General features: G+C 38.6%; 1 protein-coding gene across 2 annotated transcripts in view; it reads right to left on the bottom strand.

Moving 5' to 3' along the window:
- LOC306884342 (bifunctional heparan sulfate N-deacetylase/N-sulfotransferase 2-like) overlaps positions 1–26,414 on the bottom strand; it is a 130,260-nt gene that overhangs the window by 77,955 nt on the left and 25,891 nt on the right. The window contains exon 2 of one of the 2 annotated variants that reach the window (XM_079440123.1): positions 21,874–21,978. The exons of the other annotated variant lie outside the window; for it this stretch is intronic. The gene's annotated coding sequence lies outside the window, so the exon portion shown is untranslated. The remainder of the gene's footprint in view (positions 1–21,873; positions 21,979–26,414) is intronic. 2 annotated transcript variants of the gene reach the window in all.

Below are 26,414 nucleotides of genomic sequence, written 5' to 3'. Positions count from 1 at the left end.
CATTCCACAATGAAAAAAAGGAGGGCATCTGTTATTAAGCAAGTACATTCACTTCTAATCAGAGCGGCTGAAGTTCATGAGGTGACATTTGCGAGCTGACAAGCACAGGGCCCGTCATGCTAATGTTGCAGATCTGCCCCCGATGGAACCCAAACCACTAAAGGTCACTCACAGACACGCTTTCTCTCTTTGTATCTCTTACACACACGTATCCCCATCTCCATAGCCACAATCCACATCCAAGACCAAACGCAGAGAGGAGGAAGTGCATCAAAACAGTTCAGAACTGGAATATTCTTCTCTGCTGTGTGATCTATTCAACCGGCACAGACCACTGATCCTTCGCTGCTTATAAAACTCACACTAGCAGCGTGCGTGTGCATCTCATTATAACCCATCCCTGGGTTTGTGTATGAACTATGTTAAAGGTAAATGTTAGGAAAAAATGGAAATTCTATCATTTACACACCCTCATATCATGTCTACTGACATTCTATGAGAATTTTTTTTTCTAAATATCGTCTTTTGTAACAGAAGATCATACAGGGTTAGAATTAAATTTTTAATTCCAGTGAATTATCACTTGAAAGGAACAGAAGAACATGTCGTTTGGAGACAGGCTGATGGTTTGTTAATGAAGACGTTGCTTTTTATACAGTAGTGTGAAAAAGTGTTGGCCCCCTTCCTGATTTTTTATTTTTTTGGCATGTTTGTCACACTTTAATGTTTAAGATCATCAAACAAATTTAAATATTAAATCAAAGATAACACAAGTAAACAACATGCAGTTTTTAAATGAAGGTTTTTTTTTTTATGAAGTGAAAACAAAATCCAAACCCACATGGCCCTGTGTGAAAAAGTGTTCCCAGTAGTGTCCGGCTGAACAAAATTACCCCAAGAGCGCAGCGACGACTCATCCAAGAGGTCACAAAAGACCCCACAACAACATCTAAAGAACTGCAGGCCTCACTTGCCTCAGTTAAGGTCAGTGTTCATGACTCCACCATAAGAAAGAGACTGGGCAAAAATGGTCTGCATGGCAGAGTTCCAAGACGAAAACCGCTGCTGAGCAAAAAGAACAAATGCTCGTCTCGGTTTTGCCAGAAAACATCTTGATGATCCCCAAGACTTTTGGGAAAATACTCTGTGGACTGACGAGACAAAAGTTTAACTTTTTGGAAGGTGTGTGTCCCATTACATCTGATGTAAAAGTAACACAGCATTTCAGAAAAAGAACATTATACCAACAGTAAAATATGGTGGTGGTAGTGTGATGGTCTGGGGCTGTTTTGCTGCTTCAGGACCTGGAAGACTTGCTGTGATAAATGGAACCATGAATTCAGCTGTCTACCATAAAACCCTGAAGGACAATGTCTGGCCATCTGTTCGTGACCTCAAGCTGAAGCGAACTTGGGTTCTGCAGCAGGATAATGATCCAAAACACACCAGCAAATCCACCTCTGAATGGCTGAAGAAAAACAAAATGGAGACTTTGGAGTGGCCTAGTCAAAGTCCTGACCTGAATCCTATTGAGATGCTGTGGCATGACCTTAAAAAGGCGGTTCATGCTCAAACCCTCCAATGTGGCTGAATTACAACAATTCTGCCAAGATGAGTGGGCCAAAATTCCTCCACAGCGCTGTAACAGACTCATTGCAAGTTGTCGCAAACGCTTGATTGCAGTTGTTGCTGCTAAGGGCGGCCCAACCAGTTATTAGGTTTAGGGGGCAAGCACTTTTTCACACAGGGCCATGAGGGTTTGGATTTTGTTTTCCCTTCATAATAAAAAACTTATTTCAAAAACTGCATGTTGTGTTTACTTGTTATCTTTGATTAATATTTAAATTAGTTTGATCTGAAACATTAAAGTGTGACAAACATGCAAAAAAATACAATATAATAATTTTCACACCACTGTATGCAAGGTCAAATGCACCTGCATGTCTCTCTGCATTACTCCTGCGTTCAGCTTTTCCCAATCTCCTTTGCATATTGAGTCCCAGCAGGAGAAGACAGTTAATAAGATGGATCTCCCACTCATGATGGGTGGACCAGCTGAGATCTGATATCTATAAGTGAAAGTGGTTACTGCAAGCGGGACCCGTTGCTTTTTTTGTGTGAGAATCAGATTTCTCCACTTGTACCATTCTCAAGAACTTGCGCTGCATGTGTGATGAACAAACGAGAAAAAAAAGAAAAGCATGTTTATGCATGTCTGAATATGCAAAAAGAGAAAAATTCTCTTGACTGCAAATGAGCCTCTTTGTGCAAATATGCATCAGTGCTGACTGACGTATAGGAACATTTGGGCATAAGATAGATCTCAGGCTTGTGTATCTTATAAAAGGCAAAAGTCTCTGTGGTCCCACACTAATAACAAGAGGGAGATCCTCATGACTGATTGCCGTGGCCCGCAGGCTTCACAGAACTGTGTCAGGACTGTACAAACATCCTATGCAGATTCAACGAAGATTAAAAGGCTAATGTGGGACAGGGGTAGGGATGGGCGATATGGCCTAAAAAATTTATCACGATAATTTCAGGTATTTATTGCGATAACGATACAAATGACGATATATATATATATATATATATATATATATATATATATATATATATATATATATATATATATATATATATATATATATATACACACTTATACATATACATATATGGCTATACTGCTGTGATCTGTTTCAGGCTTTCCATATCATAACATTTTAGAAATTAATTCATTGTAATATCTCAGAAATGGCATATTTAACGAGAACATCGCGGAGATTTAGACTGCTTTGCTGTTTGGGTCAGAAATGCACAGGCGGACTGAAGGAAAAATCGCCAAAACTATTTTAAATGTCATATAATGTTCATTGTTAATATTATTATCTTATCTAAACTTTTTATGTGTTTCAAACAAACTTGTGTCGCTATCTGCGTTGCATTCATGCAGAGAGCAAGATTTTGTGTGTTCGGCTCGCGCATGCTGTGTGAGACGCTCAAGAGATGTGGGCTACATCATTCTTATTTGTCTAAATTTTTTTTTCTTCATTACAAATCTTGTTTGGTTTTATTTTGTATCATTGCATGTTAAAAATAATTCACTATGTTATGCAGATGCAAAACGCTAGACTGCGAATAAGATTAGCTACAGTTTCACATTTTATAAATATTTGAACAATATATTCAGCATATTTAACAACCTGTTTTGTATCTTTATTTAATGCATAAGCGATTTATTAAAACAAGTGTATGAGGCTATGCTCTAGAGTCTAGACTATTATTCATATGCAAGTGTTTGTGCGGAAAAGAATGCGCATGCATGACAGTGAGGTGCTCGCGCGGATCACTTGCATTTTTTCCTGATAATGAAACAACTTAAAATAATAATAATTAAAAAAAGAAAACTTAAAATTGGGGCTCGTCACATACATGAGAAATATTTCTCAGGGCTCTATGCTTACTTTTCTTTTTAGGAGCGCTTGTGGAGGTAGCACACCAGACGCGAATGAAGCGTTAAGCGCGAGTGATTTACATGTTAAGTCAATGCAAAGACGCGAATAGACATCCTGCCGCGCAATTCGCGCGAATGACACAGCGCGAATTGAGCGTTTTGAGCGAAATTCTATACGCTCTCTGTGGCAGTCATACATGTGCGCCTGGCAGAAGCCACGCCCATGACGCGAATTCGTGTCTGTTGTGCAGTGAATTTCACGCGCAAATGAAGCGAGTAAACCCAAAATGTTCACGCGTCCAACTACGCGCGAATAGCGCGATTTATTCGCGCAAGTCGCGTCCGGTGTGAACGCATTGTCAGCCTCACGTCCGCCTTCCGCCATGCTTGTTTTCACTCCGCACGTGAACAGTGAATCGGGCGCGCACAAAACTACGTCATCAACTAGACTTATCGTTATTATCGTGAGGAGACAAATTTTTATCGTGAGGAGAATTTTCAACGGTATATCGCAAACGATAAGATATCGCCCATCCCTAGACAGGGGCTTTGATACAGGACACTGATGTCTGGCATATCTCATATCTTAAGCGCAGGAAAGATCTAGCAAGATGCCTAACCACTGATGGGCCTATGACATTCACTTAAGAGCCATGCCTTTTTAATGAATGTGGATCCAAAAAAGCGGGGCTATTATTAAGCAGGTTTATCCAAGTATGCTTTTTAAAACATGCATTGGTCTTTATGTATAATTCACTGCTATTAAAGAACATTTAATGTCAGTGAATGCAAAGCTAGTACAGTTAAAAGGCTGCTTCGCTGTGTGTACGTACGAGAGAAACCTCAAAGTGGCACATCCTCAGTTGAAACAAACAATCTTAACATTACATAAAAATTGCTTGAAAAGTGTCGTACAACCTCCCCCTGCCTGCAAAGAAACACACTTGTGCTCCCTCCGCAGAACAGGGAAGGGGAAATAAATATGAAACGCCACTTGGAAAGTGCACCGCAGCAGAAGTGCACACTCTTGCACTTTCTGACAAGAGGAAGACAGCGAGTGGGGAGAAGATTTATGGCGTGCACAACATCAGGAGTTGATAATTCTATTAGAGGTAGCACCCAGGATTAATACACATCCTCTCTGGGTCCTCCATGTGAGCAAAACAAAAGCGTAAAACAGTTAGTTCTTCCCAATAGATCGATAGAAAAGAGGCAGGAAGCTGACAAAACTACAACTCTAATATCTAAAAGCTTACATCAAACTACTAAAAGGGTGACCTGACGGAAAAAATAGCTATGATAAATGCTGGAAGAAGACTAAATAAGGAAAGTTAAAGGGGTACAACCACAAATATATTCTGTTAATATATATTTGACTTTAAAACTGGTGCAATGCATCTTGAGACACCAGGTTTGTATATGAACAAGCATGGAAGAGATTTAAGAATTATCGATTTATTCCTCTCACATGGCAATGATTGTCATTTTTGGAGCTTGACAGTCTCTAATTTTAGAGACTTTTTTGCAAGATCTCTTTTTGTATTTCAAAAAAAGAAAATCGTACAGGTTTCAGAGGATGAGGGTGAGCAAATGATGACAGTTTTCATTTCTGGGTGAACTATTCCTTTAAAATCACAAAAAAAGGCTGTCAGAAAAGCAGCAGTGATTTAGAATACAGATGTCTCAATCAAAGCACAGATTTGTCTGCTCTTCTGTATCAAGAGAGATACTGATCCAAAAACCTAAAAACATTTCAAGGCATCATAGACAGGCTTGCGGCTCAAAGGCTATTCTAAAAGGTAGGTTACTTAATTATAATTTCTCTCAAGATACCTCATTTTGGCTAAAATCTAAGGCAACATCACATGGATCCGTTGGGAGAGGGCACTGTATCAAGCTCTGTAAAAATAACTGATGACACAGCTATGTGTTTTTGATTAGGGAAAACACAACAATAGCCTGACAGGCTGATTGGTTTGCTAAGCAACATGCCTGAAAAAAAAAAAAAAAAAGCAGCCACCCAATTTTTCAGTGACATTTTTTCCAGAAGTATTTTTCCCATAGGGATTAAAAAGTCTTCTTTTAAGAATTAAACCATAAACCAAACCAACCAGCTACAAGGTGAATCCTAACACAACGAAATTTTGATTTTAACCCAAAAATTATTTGAAAATTGGACAAAGACTAAAGATGACAAATTAAATTCAAATTAAACTCAATGCAGAAATATAAAACTACTGATTTAAAGAAGCTAATTATAGATAGAAACAATATTTTTACATATATTACAAAATCTTGAAAAAAAAAAAAAAAGTGTTTGAGAGTGAAGCGAAACGACTCAATTGTCATTCTCAATCCTTCATGGAGTGGGTGGGCACTAAAATGTTCTTTTGGCATCTGTTTGTGACAGTCTGATTGGTAGAGATTTTTTTATACAGAATCATGGGTAATGTAGTTTTCCTACCAGGAACTATTTACATTTTTGAAAAGTTGAAGTTATGCAGTTGATAGCTTAAGAAAAAGCATATACCATCAATTAACAACTTCGTAGCTCAAAATAGGTCCGTCTTTAAAGGTTTAGAAGTTACAGTTCAAAAAATTCCTCCATAGAGAAACTGAATGTGATTTTGTACTTCCGGAACCCCACTACTGCACTGATTCATTGGAATGAATTAAGGAAATCTCCTGCGTGGAGAGCTACTTCCCATGGCGAGTGTTCCCAATCAGTCACTGATGAGGTTTCATCTCTGTTAGAATGAATACTGTTTGATAAGGTCTGGAACAGACTCATAGAGTGGGCGATGATGGACAGTCAGATGGACACCTACGAACAGGATTTAATCCTTCAAGAGAGTGATCTGGATAAGTGCGGAACAGACATCCCTAAACACACCATTTCTTTCTCTATGGGGAACGAACATCCAGATGCTACTCATGATGTGGCTTGCTGCCAAAAAATTTACCGGAAGAATGACTAACAAAATCTATGAGTGCCAACACAAAATAAATACATAACTAAACAAATAAAATGACAAATTCATGCATGAGTAATGATATGCGTTACATGAAAGCTGTATCACGTCCTCTGTACAGTATCAGACTGCAAATCTTCAAAAACATCTAAACATTCTCAACACTTTAGGCTTCTGTTATTGTCTGATGGGGATTATCACACTAATGAAACACACAAGCACAAGGAACTAAAGAAGGACATACACACAAAAACACAATGTCCTGGCATTTTCTCTATCAAAGCTCAATTATTTCCATATTACGAAGGTGCTCCAGAAGAACAGAGGAGCGTAATAAATGGCAATGAGGCGATACTAATGTACCTCTCTTGTGCTCCCCACTTTCAGCCTGAGAAAACACAACAGCCCAACTCTCAGGCTTGGCTGAACACAAACCCTCCTGAAAGAGCCGAGAGTTTAAGGGGGGGTTTGTGGCTTAGCTATTCATTTTTCCCTCTTCGGTTTTGTCTCGGCAGCCATGCAGCAACCTGCCTCTTTGAGTTATCGTAGGGCAGTGTGTTCACAGCCTGTTTCTCTTCAACCACCCCCCACCAATTGTTCCCAGCCTGTCTGCCACAGGAAATTACACTTCCACCTTCAGGCCACGCACGAGCAGGCAAGGCCTGCTTCTACATGAGGACCAAAAACAGGCAGGGGGAGAGTGGGAGACGGATGCGGCCAGACACGTAAGACAGGAGACTGGCTCGGGCCCTGTTTGCATCTGGTATTAACATCAATCTCAGATGACCACATGAAAAGGAGCACTCAACCGAAACAGATTGATGTTCACCTGGTATTAACATACATCTTTCCTGACTCACTAATTTTGGTTTCTGTCCAGGAAGGAAGCTCTGACACTGACACGCCCATTTATATTTAGATTTTGAGTCTGTTAACAACCTCAGATGTACAACAATCTTGTTTTAGCGCAAGAACTGATTGATAGGTGAAGGAGTGGTCTTTCTACACTGTCCAGGACGTATTAACATTTACATAAAAATATTGATTTTCCAATTAAAATCACAATATTCTTCAGAACAATTGCGATACTGATTCTTAAAATAACACTGATCCTTTACGCTTTGCCAATTTATAGGTGCACAGCATTTCTTATCCTGCCGAATCTATGCTGCTGCTACAGAATCGTTGTGAATGTGTTTTGTAAATGTGAATGCACAAAGCAGCCTGCAAAATGATATTCTGTTCCACATTTCGCAGCACCTTCAAAGTGAAATGTGCAGTAAGTAGAGCTAAGAGGGTTCAGTATTATCTAAAATGAACATGAATCTGGCAACGGTTTATTGTGTTGGATGTTTTAAATATTGCGGCTCCTACAGTAAACCTAACCAATAGTGAGATAAAATGTGAGATAAAATGCATTTGCTGAAGCCATTTTATGCATTTTATTTGCATTTATGCAAAGCAATGATGCATCTTAGCAAGTCTTTGAGCTATTTTATTATGACTCATGTTTCACAGGACTCACAAGTGCAATGCTGTACCAGGTGATCTATCAAGCAAGTTTACTACAATCAGAAAAGCCATACATATTGAGCTGGCTATGTGATGCCAACATCAACATGTATTAGTTCACAAATCATGCACTATGGTGAAAGTATTTTGAGGTCATAGTATTGTGCAAAGAATTGCACAAAAAATAATTAATCGATAATCTGCCCTTTAACCATAAATATTTTGAAAAGGAATAAAAGTTGTTGCTGTTATTGTCTCTATTGTTCATTTCAGCTGCTAACCACAGTAAATTGTATAGACAAGTTTTATGCACAAATGTAGGTAGAGGTACGTTTTTTAAAATGAGCCTAGGTTGTGAGTAGTAAGTTTGAGTTCACAAACTCTTATGAGCTCTTATTTGTATCAGTCTGAAACACTACGGTATAATCCTGTTATATAATATGCAGCATTAGGAGATAAATAATTTATATTTATGGACATTATACCTGAAATATTCAAATTAAGAATCCAATTGAACAGCCAAGCTTATGAATCAGAATTGCAATTAATCTGGACAACACGATGATATGTGATGATAACACAGCATCTGAACACCTGCACCTGATTGTAGCACAAAAAAATAAAAAATAAATAAAGAACAGTTATGTCAAGTCAAAGGTTAATCAATTTAAAGCCATATGAAGAATTTACATAGTCTGTCCAGCTGCAAAATAAAAAAAGAGTAAGTGAGAGAAAACAACCACACCCATAACATCTTCACACACGTTACGATCAATATAGGTTTCTAGCAATTAAATATTCAACTCGAATCTGAGCTTAACAAAGGCATGTGAAAGACAGAAAATCCCTGAGCAACACTGAAAGGGATAAAGGACAGTAAAAGCATCAAACCAAGGGCACATGGATGTGGCTGAATGAAGAAAAGGCAAAAAAAGAAAACCGGTCAAAGCAAAGCTGAGAGGCTGCCCAGTCAAGTAAAGGAACAAACATTTAAATAAATAAAAACATGAACGTCTCTTCAAGCCGAAAGGTCTTGGTTTCCAAATGGAATCTCATTACTTGGCTCTCCAGGCGGCAGGAAAACTATTAACACAACAGCTGGATTTAGACAGAGGGGAGTAAGACCACGAGGGAGAGACTGAGCGGGGGCCGGGAAAAGAAAAAGTGAGCTGAATAGACATGTCAGAGTAGCAGGGGGGAATAAAGAAAGTGATGTGAGCACGGATGACAGGAGGGGAAGCGAGAGATGTGGAACGAGAGTGTGAGAGACACTATAACTTTAAACCTTTCACCTAATCCACAAGAAGACAAGCAACAACATGCCAGGAAATGATCAGATCTCTGTCTGAGGAAGAGTACAAAATAAATGAATACATAAACATTACTTTGTGCTCTTTCTGTGACCATTATTGTGGGATGAACAAATGGAATGAAATTCCTTCTTCATATTATCATTTCATCACTCTCAGGATTTTTTTTTTTTTTTTTACTTACACTACCACCAAAATCTGTCTGATTTTTTTTAGTTGCTTTTGAAAGAAGTCTGTTCTGCTCATCAAGGCTGCATTTATTTGATCAAAAGCACACAATATACAGACATATCTTTCAGGAGTCTGAAAGAACAGTGTTTACTTTATTTAAAATATATTTTTCATAACATGACAAATGTCTTCACTTTTGAATAACTTAAGGTAAATAAAAATGAATTTCTTTCTAAAAAAAAAAAAGAAAAGAAAAATACTGACCTCAATTATATAATTATAATTTATTATAATTATCTTTTTTTTTCCAAACATAGTACCCCTAGAGGAAATGCACATTGAAGTGTTAATTAGATATAAAAGCTACAGTGGATCGAAAGATTATGAGTGAATAAGTGCTTAAATTTGGGTCTGTTCATCTATATATAGAGAAGAAAAAGTAACATTTCTCTTTTTGTGTTTTAGGGAAAAAAGCCATACAAGTTTGGAATGATATGTGGGTGAATAAATGACAGAATTGTTATTTTTGGTTGAATAATTCTTTAAAGCTTAACAAAAAACAGGAAGATGGCTGGTGAATTCCCAGATTGAAAGAATCAGTCTAAATCAAGTCAAAATTCTCAATAGTTTCATAGCCTTTACTAACAAAGAGGAACTGGTCCAAGATGATTTAACAGATTCTCTTTAGGGTTAGGTTAGGCCGAATCCATATTCAGAAAGACAGGCTCAACATCGCGATGTCTATCAGCCATCGACGATAGACGATGGCATCGTCTATCGGCCCAACCCTACAAGTTGGCCTACACAAACCACAAGCATGAGCGCACTCAAGATAATTGTGAGAACGATTTTGATTTCAGTGAATCTCTAGACTGCGTGAAGCCGCAACCTTTGTGTAAACATATTCTTAAACAATAGGTTGCTGCCACCCGAGCACTCAGGAAAAAGCAGAAGCCTTGACGAGATTTACTACGCAGCGGAAGTGCTGTCCATAAGACTCAAGCAGAGACGCTCTCTATAAACCCCTCTGTTTAATTTGGTCGTTCTGAAGCCCTTATCTTTAACATGCAGTCAGCAATATAAGTTACAATGTCTTTTCCAGCTGTGAAAAGAGAGTAGGAAACGTCCTTAGGGAGACAAAAACAGTCTCAAATATGAGCTCCTGCCAAGTTTCCTCCCTTTCAGCTTTTATTATAGCAGAGAGGCACAGAAAGAGAGAGAGAGAAAAAGGAAGCCTATCAACATTACATAAATACTTCCCAAAACCTGCGACTCATCTCAAGAGTTCTGTAAGACATAAGCGCTAGCACTGACTGCATTTACAGGTACAAACTGACACGTGCACACTTAAAACACTTACGTTTACATACACAAGAACAGAAAAAGGAACGTCACATCAGCCATTGATCTGTAAGTCAATAGGTGTTCGGTCTCAAGAAGAAGCTGATGCCATTAAGTCATTAAATGTATTTTATGCCTTAACACACACTTGAAGATATAGGCAAATATTTACTCTTATCCGCTCTCACATTAATCTGCATAGCCCAGCTGCTCTGAGCATGCGCATGCCATAAATCAATACAATAAAACCCTGCAGGACAAAAGTGCATAAACTTTGGTTGGCAAATTCATCTTTATATGCCTTAAATCTCTACATAAGAATAGGAAAGAAGCCCTGTCATCCCAGAGCTTAACCATTATATTAAAATAGCACAAATATATTTGTATAGTGGTTTATCTCATGTCTAACATCACCTTTGAAAATATGAATATTAAATGTGTATGCATTGTAAGGCGTCTATTTCCAAGAGTAATAGCTGCAATTCTATCACTGCACAGTTAGAGAGAAGAATATAAAACAAACATATAGAACAGAAAAAACAAAAAAGGAAGAACAGAATATGCAAATATGAATCTGAACATAGGTTTTGTAACATGACGGCAGTCACATTGAATTTGAGCATACATTTGCTTCTCGTGAATGCTTCAAAACTAGCAAACAATCTGTGAATATTGAATAACAGCTTCAAATTTTCTAAACATGGGGGGGGGGGGGGGGGGTAAAGAAATTATATAAAATAACTCCAAATAAAGTATTTGCAAATAATGTATTATTTTAAAATATGCATACATTCAATGTCAATCATATGCCTAATATGCTGAAATGGCTCTGTCAATGTTCCGTCTCATTACATTCAATTACGAATTGCATAAATCACAATCGGCTATTTTCAACTCAACATGACAAAATTGGACTCATACCACTGGGTTTTAACCTATTTTTTTATCATAAAACAGCTGTCAGGTACTAAATGTATTTAATGCTACTTGAGTCATACTTGCACTCTTTCACCATTAAACTAAAGCATTGAACTGGAATTCCTGCTCAGATTCTGTAAACAGAAAACCCCGCCGCCTTTGTTTTGACTGACTCTGTTTTTTGTGTTTTTTTTACATTGACAAACGATGTTAGATCACTGAGGCAGACCACCATAAAAATTTTACTCTCAAAGCTTTTTGTCACTAACAATAACAGTTGGGCTTAATGCGCTGCAGCAGAGCAGCAACAAGAATTCCAAATATTAAAAGGTACAATTTGTCCATATCTGATTTTGAGGGACACTCACTGCTGTGGACTTATATAGCTAGATAAACACTACCCGACAATCTATGCATTAGGTCATAGCACAGGACTCTGAGAAGGGCTGAGGGTGACATTTGGGCCAGCGCCAGAGAGGTTGTGTGTGGAAGGACACAGGAACTGTAGTCTTTAAGATAGCTGACAGCAAGAGTGTTGACATCGTGCACCATCTTCACCTTCTCCTGCATAATCTCTTACAGTAAACCCTATTGCTGGTTCACAGCCAGCCTCAGAGACAGTGAAACCTTGGCATCTTGGCAGGACACTGGAAACTCTGCCTCACGGAAACAGCATGGTACCGAGCTTGAGCATCACGATGCCTCCAGTGGAGCCATTTTGAATCTCGACCATATGGACCGTTCTTTTCATTTCAGCTTCTTGACTCTGCAGATGCCGTGCTGCTCTTCGCTCCACAGCGCATGGGCCGAGATTATAGCATGTTACAGATGGTTTGAATTTAATATTCATTAATTAATTATTAAATTCAAATGGGAAAGTCGTGGCCTAATGGTTAGAGAGTTGGACTCGTAATCCAAAGGTTGCGGGTTCGAGTCTCGGGCCGGCAGGGATTGTAGGTGGGGGGAGTGAATGTCCAGCGCTCTCTCCACCCTCAATACCACGACTGAGGTGCCCTTGAGCAAGGCACCGAACCCCCAACTGCTCCCCGGGCGCCGCAGCATAAATAGCTGCCCACTGCTCCGGGTGTGTGTTCACGGTGTGTGTTCACTGCTGTGTGTGTGCACGTTGGATGGGTTAAATGCAGGGCACGAATTCAGAGTACGGGTCACCATACTTGGCAGTATGTCACTTCACATTATATGCTATAATTATTCGAATTATAAGGCTTTTTAATGCCAGAATGGAATCTTCGTTTAAAGTAGGCCAGAGGGCTAATGTGTGAGGAGGTCACAGTGTGAGAAATGAAACGGAGAGAGGTGGAAAAAGAAAAGGACAAACAAAACAGCAGAGTTGAAGAGAGCAAACATGTCCGTCAACCTGGAAATCACCTAATCATTACTTCCAGGGATCTGAATGTCTCAAACTTTTTTACTCCCATCCATTTTATCATTCTTCGCTTGTTTCTACCTCTCCAAGTTTCATCATGATTCATTAATGAGCAGGATTTTTCTTGCCATGGTGCAGGATCTGCTCGTCTATTCTCCATGTTGTTGCTGTTTGAGCTAAAGGGCCTGATCATGATTCAGGTCAGAGCGCTAAACCCCACTTAAGCCCAGTGGACAGGAGGCGAGGTGTAGAAGCCTCCTTAGGACCGAAGAGCACTTGACTGGAGCACGGCGGCACTGAGACCACAAAGCGTGGCAGAAAGCCGCAAAAAGCCAGGCAAGAGAAAGTATGTGTGCACTAAAGAGAAAGATTAAGGCACGGAGCGGCAAGGAGACTCGTAAGAGGGATGGATGAAAGTGATAGCGGCATGAGCAGTCTAGGAAGAGTTGGAGGACAAGATCGAGACTTACAGTAAGATTAAAATGAGAGAATGATAAAAGACTGATATTTAGCCCCTTAAAAAGAGACACGCATAGCAATGCTCTTCTTGGCAGATTGTCCAGAGTCAGAGCCCATCCGGTGAGCAAAGTCTACAGCCATTAGCAAGACATTAGGAGATTTAGGATCAGGTTCTTTTCACAATGTTTCTGAATCTTCCTGGATATTCAGGGGAAAAAAAGGATTGGTTAGGGTCAGAATACCAACGAATAGACTGCACTGGAGTGCAAGATGAGAACAATGGCAGACGGATAGCTGGAAATGAAAGACAATAACGTGAATGAAGGAGAAAGCATGAGGGGGCTAGAGAGAGATGGAGAGAGGGAAAATGAAATGGCAATAAAAGAAAACATTCACTCTACGAGGGCAAGTCCAGTCTTGTGAAACTATCCCTCCCTGTCACTCTAGCAAGACAGCAGCCAGCCTATTAAACACCGTGAGCTGCTATAATCTTCTCGGTGTTTGTATCAGCTACACCTCTGTCTCTCACAGACACCGACTCCAGCAAGTATGATGGAGAATGTGCAGAACTGTTGTCAGGGTGACAAAGCTGTTGGCATGGTAATGAACAGGTCAGGGTCTGGATGAATTTTGGCCACAAGTCCGTTGAGAAAACCAGGGACAAAATATGAACTCTGGGAGATATTCTATGACCTCAACACAATTCAAAAGACAGTCATCCCATCACTAATAAACACAACCCTACCGTACACACGCACAATCAAAATTCATTGTGTTAAAGGCGAAATGCGTCATTTCTGCACCACCAGCATCAACAGGAGTTATGAAAATAATTCCAAACAGTTTTCCTAATCGCTCCTCCTGCCCTACTTCTAATATGTAATGTTAGAGTCAAAAAGATAATAAATATTTTGTATAATTATATATAAATTATTAATAAAAATGTATAAGTTTATAATTTAAATTAATTTATAAATTTAATTAATTACATTTAAACAATAATAAAAAAAATACATATATGATGAGTACTTGTAAGTATAGTCTAGGTAATAAAAAAATCCATATGCTTGTTTTCATTTCTGGTTGACTTTAAACTTGCATATAAAAAAAACCAGGAAAAATACATTTTATCAGAAAAACTAATTTGTACACATTATCTATTAGCTTTATCCTAGTTAAAGGAAACCTATTATGCCCCTTTTTACAATAAGTAATATAAAAGTCTTAGGTGTCCCGAGAATGTGTCTGTGAGGTTTCAGCTCAAAATACCACACCTCAATTAATATCATTTTTAAATTGCCTTGTCTGAGTGGAAGCAGAAACACGCTGTTTTTGTGCATGTCTCTTGAAATGCAAATGAGCTGCTGAAATAGGGCTGTGCTTTTACAGCTCATACCTCAGAATTCATAAGTTTTAAACCATATAAGTTGAAACTTCTGATTTACGGTTTTCTGAGCACACACATCTGAAGCACATGCACAGAAAGCAGCTATCACACAGCATGTGAGTACTAAACTAATGTCTTATTGCACTTAAACTATCAAATACACAAGTTTGTTAAACACACGAGTTACAAAAACAGTCAGTTATGTCTTTGAAGGTAAACAGCTGGGAAAGAAATAGCATGCTTGTATTAGATCTGTGTGGCAGCAGCGTTATATACAGTAAATAAATCCACTGCACTGTCTCATCTGAGGCTGAGACTCTAAATAGTGTTCAGTGCTAGTCAATGCAGCCAAAGACAGAACAGTTAGCATGCTTTGCTCAAACTTTTGTCATGGTATTAGAACTGGTACAATGCTGTCGCTTGTAAAAACACAATGGCGGCAACACTGGTGGAAACGTTCAGATCAAAAGGCTGGAATATTATAATAAGAACTTTCTACATCATGGGGAGAGCGAAATCTGAACGGCTCTTTTTTTTTTTTTTTTTTTCACAAGCTTACAGAGAAAGGCTTATCAAAAAAAATTTACTGGGCTGTTCTTTTTCACGTTTTCTGGGTTGGTAGATGCACCAGGACCCGATTATAGCACTTAAACATGGAAAAAGTCTGATTTAAAGTCTGACTTTAAATACTCAAGCTGCCTGAAAATAGTCTCCCAAGCTACCATCCCATAATGTTCAGCAGGGGCCGGACTTTTGTAATGGTGTCTCTACGCGTGCAGACATGTCAACGCTGGAATGCAGCCACAAAGCCCTGTGCTGCCACAACCTCTTACAGCTTGAGCGGTCGCCATAGACACAGCAGGGTCACATCAAGGTCAGCAGTTTAAAAAACACAAAACCTCACTAACTACAACAAGACACGCAAGCCAAAATCACAGTTGCGCTTCCCTCCTGGACCTGAACTCAAAGCACTCAAAATGACAACACAAGCTGGGAGCAGAGAGAGAAATCATATGGAAAAAAAACAGGAGGCGGAGCACAAACTCAATTCCTCAAAGGTGCTGTAAAAAGCCAGAGGGCCTGAACCAAAACACACATGAAAAATGACTTGGCATGAGAACAGCATAAAAACGGCTGCGGTCTCCTGCTCTCATGCTTGGTGACCTCCATAGTGAACCACTGTAGGCAACTAATCAGCAGGCTGTGCTACAATCAGCATTTTGATACATCGTGACACATTCTCAATAATGCATATATTGTATCATGACATGTCATCCTGACTAGAGGTAGAAAACTCATTTCAGGTTGAGGGCTGTGTAGGGGGGAACATGTGGGCCAAATTACTTTGTTAAAAAGTGGTGTGCATGCAAACATAATGAATGAAGCTTTTTCAAGCTAATGAAGTTGGCATCGATCAATGTTCCCTCTAAGCTGCTCATGTACTTTGCGGCGTACTTCTGAAGTTATTCCTGCACAGACAGACTTCACAGAAACAGACTCAAAATATGTGGCAGAAAAAAGTTAGACATTTCTTAAACCAGACAAATTAAATGCATTTCAACCACATGCCCACTGATTTTTTGACTTGATGTTGAGAGAAATGATTAAATTTATGACAGAATTCATTTATGAACAGTACTAATTGATAGCCATGCATACAAAAGCTGCCATACTTTCAATCCACAAAGTTATCTTGTCCTTACAGCTGAAATATAGGCGTGCTTATATTTAAAACAACAACACTCTAGCTTGTGTGATATTGCTTAATTATAGATCATTAGTGGGATTGTCACTAATAATTATATTGGTCATTTAATAAGCTGACAATTATGTTGATGACTGATATAAATGTATAAAAATAGACTTGAATGGGTGTGTTAAATGTCATATCATAATTTTGACCGAAACTGCACCAAACACACAACACAGTCTGTACTTACAAGAGTGAAAATACAGTCTTAGCTTCAATGTCACTACAGTCACACAGAAGCCACATCTCTTTTTTTTTTTATGCGAGTACTCTTAATTTAATTGAGCAATTGAAACCAGTCTTATTAATCATGTATCATTTATTCACACATTTCACTATTAACGTAACAGGGTTTGTTAAGAAAGTACAAATATCAGAGGGAATTGTTTGCACTGATCCAACACAGGGACTTACCTATGGTGCATTTTCTTCTTGATTTGGTTCATGTTTACAAGGCAACATTCTGAAGCAAAACAAAATAGGTTTACGCAAGTCACATGCAAGTAAAACTGCCTTCTCATTGGTCAGAGTACACCTATTTTCTCCTTATATTCTATCAAGAAGTTAGCTCTGTCGGCATATTGCAATTACCAAACAGTTTCAGATCAATTTCGGTTTTCAACTGAGCTAAGTAAAGCGCTCACCCACAGAATCACACATTGCTGCTTTTTACGTAACAGCTTGGTTTGTTATCCATTGGGTGGGATTGGTTTCTCATCACAAGTGAACCACAATAGAGTTAGTTTTCAAACGGGCCGAGACAACCCCATTCAGGCAATCTTTGACTGAATATTTTGATTAACTGATTATTTTCAGAGCGTAACTGATGTGTTCATGTAAGCCTGCCTAAACGAACTGGAGTAAACGAAAGCGAGAACAAGTGCCAGGTTCCAAAACAACCTCCCAAATGAGCCAGGTGTGAAGAAGCCCTTTGTGTCAATCAGCCATACTAGAATAATAATTTTCATGTGGAGTCAAAACAAAAAGAAGCTTTAAACATAACATGAAAAAAAAAAAAAATGAAAATACCCCAAGTAGCCCATTCTACCATACCATCAAGACAACACAAACATTAACAAACACGGGCAGCACTTTTAAGAAAACCTCTCAACTCAAATCCACAGATTTTCATTCCTTTTTCTTTTAGAGGGCTGCAGTGAGTTTTTACAGTGGTATTATAAGTTGTTCTCTGGTTATTAAACAGGAGCCTACTAACTCGGTCTGTGATTCGGCTCTCTCTGGAGAGGGAAAACAAGATCCAAAACCTCTGGGAGGAACACGCTGCTGGCTGAAAATGAAAAGGAAGACTGAATGGAAAAGCCCTGCAAGCTGAAAAACACTGTTAAAAGCAGGGAGGCAGACTGGATGGAGGGATTTGTGACAGACCCCCAGTGTGTGACTCACAACAGGAGGAGGGCCCTTATGTTTCCTTGACATCCAGTGCCACCTATTTAATCTTATTTTCCTCCAATGTGGAAAGGAACGAATGATGAATTCAATAGAAGACCATTATTCTCCGCAGTACAACACACTGTCCCAACACACACACACTTTAGTGCAGCACACACCTGCTGGCAAAAAGGCCGCTACAGACGGACTTCCTACTGAGAGCAGAACAGAAGGGGGTGGGGAAACAAAACGCTGCATTTTTAAATGAGAAAAAACAATCTATTCCCTGCAGTGCCTGGCCATCAACAATTAGTAGAAAAACTGTGTTGCTGTATGAAAAGTGAATTTGCAGATTTAAAATTTTTCCAGAGCACAGTACAGTACGCAAAACTTTAATGAGACCGTGACCTCAGACGGCTCTGAATAAGCCTGTCTGTTTCTGTATATGTTCTCACGTTCATCTGCTTACATTATGCATGCAGTGGCCTCAACAGAATTAAGCATATGTATGAGTGTTTGTTTGAATTATGCACTTTAACTGGTTTGTGGCAAAAATCTCTCTTTAAAAGATCAAAACCAAAAGATGGGCTTTCTAGAGCTAAAAAATAGAATTTTTTAAAATATTTATATTTTAATATACATTTTAATATTACATTTTCAATATATATTGATATAGGATTTCCCTTCAATTGGAGGAACCATCATTTCAAACAAACTGCCATCCCTACAAAGCATATTCAAAATGTACAATTAATGTAAAACGTAGTAAAACTAGTTTAAAATGATCAAGGCATATTTGGCACAGGTACGATTTTTTTAAATTAGTCTCTTATATTCAGGCTATATTTATTTGATCAAAAATACAGTAAAACAGTAATACTGTCAAATTTAAAATACCAGTTTTCTATTTCAGAATGTTTAAAATGTAATTTCTGTCTTTCTAACTTTTAGCAGCCATTACTGCAGTCTTCAGTGTCACATGATCCTTTACAGAAATCATATAATATGCTCATAATAATATGCTAAATTGGTGCACAATTTGTTGCTTATGTAGTATATTATCATCAATATTGAAAATATTAAGCGGTAGTTCTGCTTAATATTTGTGTGGAAATCGTGATACATTTTTTCAGGATAATATTCTTTAATGTCAAAATTACTGAATATCATCATCCAGCCCTACTAATTATCCAACAACTTTTGAAACACTCTAAATCGAATCAACGCTCTAATAAATTCATAAAAAATTGCTGCAAAGACAGCCAGGCCTTCAAGCAAAGGAAACCAGACTTCAACTGTATTTTTGTAGGTTGATGTATAAATGGTTGACGACACAAACGGCGGAACAGCAGAGTCACAACGCTACCTCCCTGTCATGTCTGTGAGAGCTGTAAACGTCCACCAGTTGATCTACTGAATAATCTCATTCTGAGCTACCTCCAAACGCAGATGAACTCAGATGAAAGAAAGAGCAAGGGACTACAGGATAGAGAAGGGTCATTTCTAATAGAAGAGGTAGAGAGAATAGTCCTCTAATTGGAGATTCTGGCCAAAATGCCTCAAAACATCAAGCAATAAGGTTTTGGATTCAAGAGAGAAGTGCGCCAGCCAGGACGGTACCCTGCTGGGTAAAAGGACGGCCAACAACTGACTGATCCCACAATAAGCAGAAGCGACAAAAGAACCATTTGGTACCACTGACACTACATGACACTCCAATATGGAGGATTAATGTTTTGATGGTCCATGCATGCAAAGCCTTCCTTCATCCCGAACAATGCAGCCTGCTGGTTTTTCAAGAAGGAGAGAGGAAAAAAAGGAGTTCGTTAGTATGTTCTCAAAAAGACATGATAGTTCAATGGGTCTATAATAGGGGTGGGACAAAATATCGATATAGCGATATATCTTTGCCCTACTCCATGTGATACGAGAATCGATATCTGGTGCCAAATATCAATATTTTAATTAATACAATAAAGGCACTCTAAATAGATTTCCCTGCACCCAACATCTAAAAATGCATGGAAATCACGGCCGCGCCATTTTCAATTTCTTTCCAAAGCGCTCTGAGCAATCATAAACAGCATTCTCTATGAAGACGGGGAAGCACGAGGAACCAAAGGATAAACAGATTTCCAGCCACTGTATTAGCTCTACTGCTATGTATGGTTATGGAGATGAGAACTAAAAGACAGCCACAGAGCAGCTATCAGCATGGACCTCTCTCGCTCCGATATTACAAGTGTATGTTATGCAATGGGCACCGACTGGCAGAAACATAAATCTGCACCTATATGGCATGAAACAAAACCTTGTCAGAGTCGTAATGCGGCACAGAAGTGTGCAGCGTGTGTGCTTGCCACACATCTACATTTGAAATAACGAACTTGTGTGCAAAAGACGCGATGTGAATGGCGATTTCGATAAGCAGTTAAATGTGTTGGTTAATACACAAAGAAAAGTGTAAGCTTTTAATAAGTCCAAGAATAAAATGATTAATTTACTTAAATTTAATTTTTAACAAATTTGACAACTTTTTGTGCTGTTCTCTAACAGTTTGGACTTGAATAAAGAGAGAAATCTTGCACCTAACCTTTTCACAGGCATTTGGTTTTCATAGTTAGATATCGTGATGTATCATTATAGGATTGTCTAGCAATATATCAATTATCGCTGTATCACAATATTATCGTATCATGAGCCATGTATCGTGATTCGTATCGTATCGTGAGGTACCCTAGTATTCCAACCCCTAGTCTATATGCACAACATTTTCACAAAACAATATGCTTCACAATCCAAATGCAATTTTAAATGCAAGCACGATTAAATGTCCCATATTGTACACCTTTCTGGAGATTTATTTTAGGTTTTGATGTCTTTAATATATATTTGCGGTATAAGTAACAAAAACTCAGTATATTTTTACAGCTGTCAGGAGGTCTGCTAAAAACAGGTCGATTTTGGCCTGTCTAAATAATATTCATGAGCCTCTCTTCTGATTGGCCTGTTGTTTTCTGAGTGACGCACGGCCAGGCCAACCACAGGTAACTAGTTAGGGCCGACGTCACCGTGCTAAGCTGGAAGCAAAACAAAGGGAAAACTTAAATTATCATCTTTTTTGTGATGTTGGGTGCTAAAATCGATGTAATACAACCTCAAATTAGAAATTTGATCACATACCTGCTGCCACTGCCAGACAAAAAAAAACAAAAACAAGGACAGCTGTAGTTAAACACGATAAAATGAGCGGACTGGACACAAACGATCGTCAAAAATGCTCACGTTTGCAGCGCACGCTTCTTATCAGAAAAGGTTTAATAAAGTGTGGCCTTTTGTTATGGGTGCGTCTAAAGATTTATTGCATCTCACGACTATGTGGTGTATGAACTAATGTCTGTGTGCATGTGTGTGAAACAACAAACTGACGATTTATAATCATTTGTAACTGTATATACATTGTCGTGATTAATTGTGGCTGGAGGATAGATGGGACGGTGGGCAGTGCTCAGGGCTCAATGACTGAGTAGTTCGGACTTCACAGTTTTACGGAGGTCACAAAAGCTTGTGAAAAACTTTATGCAGGCTGTGTGCATTTTACTGTGGACTGACTGTTTTGAAATTGATATGGTAGTTACATAGCCCCTAGACCACAATTATCATTAAAAAAGCCAGGAAAATTCAGTTTTGACAATATGGGACCTTTAATGCTCAGCTCTTTATAAAAGCTATGAATTCTGCTAGAGACAGGTAAAGCAAGTACATTAAAAACATTAATTCCTGTGACAACTCCTACGTATACAATCATGTATAGAAAACCCACCTGAGACTGAATTTCTCACAATGACAGAGGTACAGTGTGGGCTGTGAAATGAAGAGGCTCCGGAAGAACAAGAGTTTCCATTGTCAAATGGTCTGGAGCAGCAACCTATTAAAACAAGAAACGCTTTATAAGATTATAGTGCTCAGAACAGCACTGTAACAATCACATTCACTACACTCAACAGGGTTTACTGGCTTGATCTTTATAGCCCTTCAGTGACCTTATCAAAGACACTAATGAAAATCTTTTGTAGTTTTCATGCATTGTTTTTCCCAGACAGTGTTGTACTTAGCATGCAATGTTTGTTCTAGCTGCCTGTCCTGGAAATTGCCACTTATGTGATAAGAGCACAAGCTAAGAACATGAACGCAACTTTTGGAAATGAAGACTTGAATAATTGTCACAAGTTCTCTTGGTAAGTATTGTTTGTTACATTCAAAAGAAAAATAAATAGAATAAATAAAAAGAACAAAAATAAAAATGAAAAAACAAACAAGTAAAAAAAAAAAAAGTAATTAAAAAGTGTGTGACTTGCAGTCTCATGAAAAAACAAATGTTTAATACAATTACTCTACGTGCTTCCTGAGTTTGTGTTTATGGTTTTGTGGCATTCAGCACTCATGCTGTTTTTGAAAAACTCAGATTGGCATGTAGCAATCGGTTTCATTTCACAGAAGTAAATCTTCTCAGGTTTGGCAAGGGATAGTAGAAAGGAAACAGCCCAAGCTAACCACAGTGACAAGGCCTGCCTCTGTTAGCAATGCAAAAATGCTCAATGCTCAATCAAATCCCACGCGTTGTGTTGTTGTTGTTGTTTTTTTAAATACATTTCTCAAACGATTAGCACATTGAATTATTTTCCCCCATAATTGGTTCTTGGAACATTTTCAAAGCACATGGCATAACCCAGTTTGGTAGCATGTAAACAACCAAATGCATGCCAGATTATGCCCATCAATTACTCACTCATCACGTCCAATTAAAAAATCTAGGATCAAGGGATTCATGATTATGATCTTAATCAATCCAAATAAAGCAGGTGACCCCTGATGACCAAACAGCACAGATACACCAATCAAATATTAATCATGTGTGATGCAAATCCTTCAAATCCCTGGAAAATTAAGAAATTAAGTTTCATGAAGATAACATGGCATAGAAAATAGGACTTTTCCTGTTGTCACTCTCCACAACCTTGAATCTGCAATAATACAGTGCTCATTAATACAAGAGCTCATTAAACCTGGAAATGTATGCTTCAACTCTCTACATCAGAGAACAGCAATCTCTACAGGTGCACAATCTGTAAATGTAAATCATGACAAAAAAGCCCAGAGCCTGAATCTCACCTCACTATGTGCACACATACACACAAATTAGACTTTGTTGAATGAGCACTCTGCATTTCTATAGGAGCCCAGCAAGTCCCATTTGTTTACATGGCACTAATTAAGTGTGCTTTAACGGAGAAGCAAAAGTGGCAACAATGAGTCCCTGTGTTGGGAATGAGGGAATGTCCCAGGTTCTGTTCGTCAGTCCTGCATTACACATCACAGCCATTACAAAAAAAATAAACAGTCAACATTAAAGCAAAAAAGACCATTGCGAACAATTCATTGGTAGAGTTAGATTAGAGAAGATGCTCTCCTTAAGTAACAACAGAACAATGATGAATCTTCTATATTATTAATCAAGAAATTAAATGGAAACATTTGCAAGTTTGGATTACATTACAAAATTAAAAATGATGAAAGGGAGTCAACTGTGTGGGTTAACCCAGCTGTCATTTGATTTTTGCAGAGTGTTAAAAAAAATCTTACATAATTTAATTACTTTGTTGGGGGGGGAGATATATATATATATTGCTACCAAATCTTAATGAAATACTAAGTTCACATTGAAAAAATAAACAAATGTTATCCAACATTAATGCAATTATCAAAAAAATAAATAAAAAAAGAACCATTTACACTCAAAACTACACAGATGGAAATAAATCCCACAAATGTTCAGATGAAAGTCAGGATTAGTGAGAGCATAACCATTCAATAAATGAGAGAAGATATAAGGTGGGGGCATTTTGCCCTGAATGTTATCCCAAAGTATATCTTTATTCTTTTCTATTAGCATAATGTCAACCAGCTTTCATTTTTTCAACCTCTAAACGCGAAAACACCTGTCATACAGAGGCCTCGTTTATCATCCAATCATATCACAGTGCATAAAATAAGTCACATTACTCAAGTTAAATGCACTATGAGTGGCATTTCTGGTTGACTTTAACAAGCTGAGCAGGAAAAAAAAAAAAACAATACATCTGCCCTTGTTATCTTTTTATAGCACAGACTGTTTACAGTGGACAGAGCAAAGGTTTCATCTTTGAGCGATAAGGATATTAAATGGTCGAGCATGTTACTTCACTTCATTTGCAATGCAACAGAAGTTGAGCAGTTTATTCCGCCAAGAGGCATTGAGACAGTATCTTGTCATTGGCTAATAGCATCTCTCATCTCATCCGTCTGCCAACTGTAATTTCTGCTCGTGGTTGGTGATGGTCCAGACCAAGACGCAGAGCTCGTTCCAAAACGATATCCATGTGGGGCATAGAATACAATCGTATTACCAAAAGACTGAGCTGTGCATGAGTCTGCATTGGCTTAAATACTAAAACAGACGAAAAGGGAAATGAAAAACCTGCGGTGTCTAAATTACGCATGCAGAGTGGAGGGACACAAAAACGATGGTGAGTTTTCTCAGAGGAGTGGCTAATTCTTGCACACAAATGCTTGTTTTGTGCTTCTGATGGCAGTGTAATAAAACATGCATGCTACTCAAAAGAGAGGAAGAGTCCAGTAAACAGAAGCTCATCACGCTTTTCTCCCTCCTGTGGAGTGCTGCGAGGGAGAAAGAGAACGAGACGGAGAGAGAGCATAAGTGGGAGAGCGAGCTGTGACTGCTTGTTGCAGATCCTGCTGTTTATCCGCCAGCCTGCCTCCACACTGCGCTCATTCAGTCTGAAACAAAGCCCGATCAGCCGAAAGGCTCTGCTAGGACATGCACTACAAAACAGGAACACCAGAAAGAAGAACAGAAATGGACAGAGAGAGAAACGGACAGAGAGGGCTAAAAGACAGAGACACCGTACCTACACAAAAGCAAACGCAGCTCTGAAGGAAACCAGCAGCGAAAAATAAAAGAAAAACAACATGCAACATTCTCAAATATTTCAACAGCAAGTACACTGAGTCACACTGAGTCATTCCGGCTAAAGCGAGCGTGTTTGCTGGGCCCAGAGACCTCAGGTAATGAGGTTGGGAGTCTCAGAGGATGTGTTCTGTCATCGGCTATGGGATGACCACCAAACTCAACGTCGATCCAGCTGGGCAGCTGTGCACTGACAAAACAGGAGCATTATGAAATTGCATGGGACACTAGCAGATTAACACTATACCCAACAGTTATACCTGGGAAATATGTGGCCTGAGCAAAAAAATAGCCCATTTTTTCCTGAACAAATTGACAGCCAGTGGAAGCCAGTGGGCTCCACAAAGACCTTCAGGCCAGTTACAATAAGTCTATTTATTAATATAAATACACGTCTCTCGCCTTTTTGACACATCAGCAGAATTTGCAGCAATTTTATCCAGCAGGCTTACATAAATGGATTTATTGAAATGACAAAAAAAAAAAAGACTCGAAAGCATCAGTGTTGAAAACTACAAAACCATTTTTTTTTTTACAATATTAAAAGTTTTTAAATTGAATACATGAATATTCATAGATTTTAAAAATATATACTTTTGTAGTGGAACTAGTAAAAATGTTGGCAGGTCACATTAAAAAAAATCCAAACTATTGGCCCAACTAGGGCTGCAAGAAGTGATCCACAAAAGCCCAAGTGGATCCGTTGTCAGAATGAAGAAGAATTACATAGCCGTTAAACAGTACTACATGGCTTCAATTCAAATAAGCAATGCAGTACTTTGAACAGAATAGATAGCATCTCTGAAGTACACCTCTGAAGGAGAATGGTGAAGGTGAAGTGACATACTGCCAAGTATGGTGACCCATACTCGGAATTCGTGCTCTGCATTTAACCCATCCAACGTGCACACACACAGCAGTGAACACACACCCGGAGCAGTGGGCAGCCATTTATGCTGCGGCGCCCGGGGAGCAGTTGGGGGTTTGGTGCCTTGCTCAAGGGCACCTCAGTCGCGGTATTGAGGGTGGAGAGAGCGCTGGACATTCACTACTTCAATGTAAAGGTTATTTTCAAAGGTTATTTTCTTAAATGAAAACTAAAACAAAGACAAAAAATATTTTTTTTTTCCGTAAACTGAAATAAAATAAAAAAAACTAAAACGAAACAACAGTTATTGAAAAACTAACTGAAATAAAATAGTAATTAACAAAATGAAATAATCGTTTTCGTAATTATTACGTTCTCTCCCCTTGGTGGAAAAATATGTAAATGGCGCATCACGCACATGAGGTTATCTGACGGAGAAACGCAAAGCAGTTTAAAGCACGGGTCGTGT

This window comes from Barbus barbus (assembly GCF_936440315.1).
Source record: "Barbus barbus genome assembly, chromosome: 18".
Lineage (NCBI taxonomy): Eukaryota > Metazoa > Chordata > Actinopteri > Cypriniformes > Cyprinidae > Barbus > Barbus barbus.
This window is presented reverse-complemented; position numbering and strand designations above follow the sequence as displayed.